The 6,000-nt window shown below is 43.0% G+C and overlaps 1 long non-coding RNA gene across 1 annotated transcript; it reads right to left on the bottom strand.

Moving 5' to 3' along the window:
* Window positions 1–425: 425 nt before the first annotated feature.
* On the bottom strand, window positions 426–2,723 carry LOC144992392 (uncharacterized). Its single transcript, XR_013656296.1, has 4 exons — window positions 2,584–2,723; window positions 2,437–2,500; window positions 879–978; window positions 426–564 (listed from the first exon to the last, which is right to left on the bottom strand). It is a non-coding gene; the product is annotated as an uncharacterized LOC144992392 (long non-coding RNA).
* Window positions 2,724–6,000: the final 3,277 nt, after the last annotated feature.

Raw genomic sequence — 6,000 nt, 5'->3', positions numbered from 1 at the left:
ACTTTTAATCTTATTAAAGTCCAGCATTTTGTTCAATATGAAAGAAATGTAACTGATCCGGAAAGATATCTGTGTGAGAACCTAATGCATAAGATCTTGTTCAGTGACCTCCTCTCCATCAATGCTTCAAATGATTCCAGTTTGCAGCCGATGACAGAACCCGCCTTCCTCATCAGCTTCTTCAGTCTGTTGGTGTCACTGACTGCAATGCTGCTTCCCCAGCAGACCACAGAGGAGAACAAGGTGCTGGCCACCACAGACTGGTAGAAGATCTCCAGCATCTTGCTGCACATGTTAAAGGACCTTAGCTTCCCTGCTGAGGCCTCTTTGTACACAGCAGTACTGTGGCTCCTCCAGCTCAGTATGCTGTCGATAGTCACTCCCAGGTATTTGTACTCATCCACCACCTCCTATCCCTAGGATGCAGAGAGGCTGCCAGACTGTCCCCTTCCTTCTGTAGTCAATCACCATCTCCCTGGTCTTGTCCACGTTGAGCAGAAGGTGATTCTAGCCCACTCCACAAATCTGTCCATCAGCCTCCTGTCCTCTTCCTCCCGTCCACCACTTATACACCCCACAACCACAGAGTCATCAGAGAATTTCTGTCAGTGGCATAACTCTGAATTGTGCTGAAAATCTGAGGTGTACAAGGTGAAAAAGAATGGAGAGAGCACAGTGCCCTGTGGGGCTCCCACACCACTCAGCACCACGTCAGACAGGACGCCGCCCATTCGGACAAACTGTGGCCTGTCTGTCAGGTAGTCAGTGATTTAGGAGACAGTGGACGCACCAGCACCAATCAGCCACAGCTTATCACCCAGTAAAGAAGGCTGGATGGTGTTAAAAGTACTGGAGAAATTAAAGAAGGTGATTCTCACCATGCATCCACCACCATCCAGGTGTGAATGAGCTCGCTGCAGCAGATGGATGACAGCATCATCCAGCATTATCCACCCCCAGGCGCGGTCGGAAGGCAAACTGCAGGGGGTACAGAGAAGAGCTCACCAACGGTCTCAATTGAGCCAACACCAGCCTCTCCAGCACCTTCATCACATGAGAAGTGAGGGCAACTGGACGGAAATCACTAGGGTGAGATGAACTCATGGTGGTGTCAGAAACCTGGCTACTTAAAGAACTAAATGATGGAATAAATGGTCATGATCTATTTAGACAAAACAGGGAGAACAAAAGAGCGGAGAGGCTGATGCCCCCTGAAACGGGGATAACATGAAAGATACTGGATGAGATGTGACAATGTCAGACAATGTGATTTTGTTTTTTACTTTTTTAGACAGATTTGTTCCTTTATATGCTATTTTGGAAATGAGACTCAAACATCAGGCAGACCATGAAGAGATAGGTCTTTCTATAGGGGAAACCCTTGATGAATAGGAGATGATTTCTCTTTTTCCAGAAGCACCAAGAGGAAACACAGAACTCCATTTATAAACCTCCATTTATTAATGGAATCTGCAAGAAGTCGGAAAGTATAGGAAATAGATATCACAATGTTATTTAAACTAAAATAGAAGTTATAAACGCTGAATAGCCTGCTGAGATTCATTTCGGGCTGTGTCTTTATTTTATTTTCACTTGTTTAAATGTTTGAACATTAAAAACAGAGGCAAGGCAGCTGCATTAAAACTAAATTTCAGGACTTTATTCTGTGGGAAGCATTTATAATTTAAAGTAAATGTTTCTATCCTTTTTTTGTCTTTCTTTCCCATTATTAGTCGAAGCCAACATGTCAAGCATGTAGATGAAAATCAAAGTTTTTTGTATTTTTCCAAACATTCAATTTCAAAATGAATTCCAAACAACCAGTTTGTTTCAGAAATGTTCTCATCTCTGGATGATTCTTTTTTCATCTCAGTCAGACAACTCTTGTAGTAAAGAAGATTTATTCCATATTTCTTTTAGCTTGGCATAAGGCTCCGTTCAGATACATATGACAAAGATCTCGGGCACCATTGACCGTTGGGCCGCTCCCTTTCGAGTACAGCGCCACGAAGGGAACACACTATCTAGGTAGAAGAGAAAAAGAGCCAGGCAAATTGAACATGGAGCCGATATCCGCAAAGACGCTCTAGGGAAATATAAATTTAAACCACCATGAACCAAACCTGTAATACAACACGAAGCTTAACATCCAAAATCTGACACTTCCAATGGCATACCATGATACGAGTTGAAGTAACATCCATAATTCGACACTTTCATCTGAAATACTAAGATACCAGCTTAACGGCATTAAATTTGATGCTTCCAGCTGGCATTCTAATACGAGCTTAAGTAACATCCAAATTCAAGCTCCTTATGCATACTATAATACAAGCTTAAGAATGTCCTAAATTTGAGGTGTCATGGTGCCTCTGTCAGACTCCTCCGCTCTCCTCTCCGCTTGGTTCCTGATTCATCCCAGCTACGACCACTTACCTCATCGCCTCACCTGCCTTCATAAGGAGCTCCAGGATCATCATTCAACGCCAGTCCGTTGCCCCTGATGGTGCATATTGGCCCTCACGTCAAATTCACGTTTTGCTTCCTAGTTACTAGCCAGCAAGTTAATGAACGTTGTTTTACCTGTCTCCAGGAAACCTCAGCCACGAGTGGTCGCCCGAACCTGCCGCACTCTGGAATCCTCATCTGGTCTGTTCCCTCCGACTTCACCACGAGCCTCTGCCGAGCTACCACCCTCACGAAACGGATCCACGCTGCCGACTCCGGACTCTACGAATACATCCACCAGTGACGTCACGGGCTGCAGTTTTTCCTCTGGACCTCCAGGAACTGTGCCTTACCTGTCCTGCTACCTCATTAAATCCCTTTTCCTCTCGCCAAAACATCTGAACTCTGTGTCTCATTCCGGGTTCCAGCATCTGGGTCTCTGTAGTTCTGTAGCCATGAAATGAAGTTTCCACCTGGGAAAATATAGCATTCAAACAACAATATTCCAAGAAATGATTTCCTTTCTGCTACCAACATATTGTTTGATTTAAGTCTGACGTCTCTTTGGAACGCAGAGGAGGTCCACCGCCCCATCACTTCCAGTGCAGAAATAGGTACGTGGAGTGCAGTCGTCGTTGCGGCACCAATTCAAGGAGTGTGGGGGCAACGATCTGCAGGGAACTTGGAAGCCAGCCAACTTTGTCAAGGTTTTATTTTCATCCGCCAGAAACTGAATTGCTGACCAGGGAGGAGGGGTCACAAGCTCAGGAAGCGATGCATAGGTAAAGACAAAAGCAGTATTAGTCTTGGCAATGAATACATAAATAACTTAGCAGAACTGATCAGTTTTTAGAATGTTTGACATAAAGGGAATAAAGGTGCTTTCAAAGAACAAATCTGAGAAAGTGAAATCAAGTTGTGAGTTTAAAGAGAAGGTTCTATTCTGTATTCATCGCAGCATAGAAAGCCATCAGAAGCACAGATTCCAACAGAGAATCGACAGGGAAATATGGAACCTGCACGTAATCTTAACACCAAAATAATATACGCACCAATGGTAAGAGAGAAGTAACCTTTTCGGAGGGCCAGACCTTCAGAAGGCCATCAAGGAGCAGGCGAATGGAAGGACCAAGGAGATTCGTAGATGAGGCTGTTTGACTTCTCACGTAGCAATGGACTGCAGCTCGGCTGGATTCGATGCTTTGTACTTGAAATCAGTGGTTCTCAAATAGATGGACAACAAAAGCACAGATTACTGAAATATCAGTTGGCAAAGGGGTGTCTGGATACTGCAAAGGAAGAAGGCAAGGCAAGGCAAGGTAAGTTTATTTGTATAGCACAATTCGTACACAAAGTAATTCAAGGTGCTTCACAAAACAGAAAATGCATTAAAATCACAATACATCATAGAAATAATCAACGTAAAATTTACTTTAAAAGAAAAGAAAAAAATTGAAAATTGTTTAAAAAGAAAGGAATGAAATGAAGGAAAAGTGCAGATAGGACCTTTCAGTCATATACACGGCTAAACAGAAATGTTTTAAGTCTAGATTTGAACATGAACACAGAAGAGGCCTGTCTTACGCCTTCAGGGAGGCTGTTCCAGATTTTAGCTGTAGAATATTGAAACGCTGATTCCCCTTGTTTAGTTCTGACTCTGGGAATCAACAGGAGGCCGGTCCCTGAGGTCCTCAGAGTACGAGATGGTTCATATGGCACTAACATGTCAGAGATATACTGTGGTGCTCGGCCATGGAGAGACTTGTACACAAGCAGAGCTGCTTTGAAGTCTATTCTTTGAGGTACAGGGAGCCAATGCAGAGACCTGAGCACAGGACTAATGTGATCATACTTCCTGGTTCTGGTCAGGACTCGAGCAGCAGCATTCTGGATGTACTGAAGCTGTTATACAGCTCGTTTGGAGAGGCCGGTGAGCAGGCCATTACAGTAGTCTAACCTACTGGAGACAAATGCATGAATAAGTATCTCCAGGTCTGTCTTTGACATTATGTTTTTGATTTTGGCAATGTTTTTCAGATGGTAAAATGCCGCTGATGTTACTGACTTGATATGGCTGTTAAAGTTCAGGTCAGAGTCCATGATTAGGGTCTTCCCCTCTGCCTGTAAGATGGCGGTGGTGAGGCCCATTCTGAAGAAGAGTCAATTAGATCCAAAAAATCTGGATAACTATAGACCCGTATCCAACTTACCATTTTTAAGTAAAATAATAGAAAAAAGTGTCGCTACTCAACTGCATGAGTTTTTAAATGCCCAAAAAATTTTAGAAAAATATCAGTCTGGTTTTAGGAAAAGCCACAGCACAGAGACGGCTCTTTTAAAGATCGTTAATGATCTAAGATTAAACTACGACTCACAGAAACTTTCTGTTCTGGTGCTGCTGGATCTTAGTGCCGCTTTTGATACAGTAGATCACCAGATTTTATTAGACAGACTTAGGAGTCTGGTGGGCCTCTCTGGAAATGTTCTTAAGTGGTTTTACTCTTACCTGACAGATCGACACTTTTATGTAAGTATGGATACGTGCTCTTCAAGAATCCACGAAATAAGTTGTGGGGTTCCCCAAGGGTCGATTTTAGGGCCAATACTTTTTAATTTGTATATGTTGCCTCTTGGGGAGGTCATCAGGAGACACGGCGTTGACTTTCACAGCTATGCTGATGATACACAGCTTTACATCGCCGTGTCTCCTGATGACCTTGAACCTGTCAACACTCTTTTAAACTGCATTTTAGATATAAAGTTGTGGATGGCAGAAAATTTCTTACAGCTCAACCAGGACAAAACTGAAGTTTTAATCATCGGTTCTGAAGACAAGAGAGAGATGATTTTACCACATCTTCATAATTTTAAACCTTCTCAATGTGTGAGAAACCTGGGCGTACTTTTTGACTCTGAGCTAGATTTTATCCCACACATTAAAAATGTCGTTAAGACAGGATTTTATCATCTCAAAAACATTGCCAGAGTCCGCCCGTTCCTCTCTCTTGCCAGCACAGAGGTACTAATGCATGCTTTTATTTTCAGTCGTTTAGATTATTGTAATGCCCTGCTCTCTGGTTTACCCAAAAAGTCTCTTTCAAACTTACAACTTCTACAGAACTCAGCGGCACGAGTTCTGACGAGAACCAGAGGGCGAGAACACATTACACCGGTTTTAAAATCGCTGCATTGGCTCCCTGTGCGTTTCAGGATTGATTTTAAGATTCTTTTAATGGTTTATAAATGTTTTTATGGTCTTGGGCCTTCTTATTTAAATGATATTCTTTTAAAATATGAGCCCTCGCGGACCCTGAGGTCCTCCGGTGCTGGCCTCTTAGTTGTTCCCAAGGTGAGGACCAAAACTTATGGTGAGGCTTCGTTCTGCCATTATGGTCCTCGCCTGTGGAACGGCCTTCCGGAGAGCCTCAGGGCCGCAGAGCCTGTAGAGGTTTTTAAGAAGAGGCTCAAGACCCACCTTTTTAATTTAGCTTTTAGTTGATTTTAACTGCTAATTTATTCTATTAGTTTTAGTATAGGCTATTTTATGTATTT

Source organism: Oryzias latipes, chromosome 6 (assembly GCF_053564925.1).
Source record: "Oryzias latipes strain Hd-rR chromosome 6, Olatipes_Hd-rR_3.1".
Taxonomy (NCBI): Eukaryota; Metazoa; Chordata; class Actinopteri; order Beloniformes; family Adrianichthyidae; genus Oryzias; species Oryzias latipes.
Note: the sequence above shows the minus strand (reverse complement) of the source record. Positions and strands in the feature narration are given on the sequence as shown.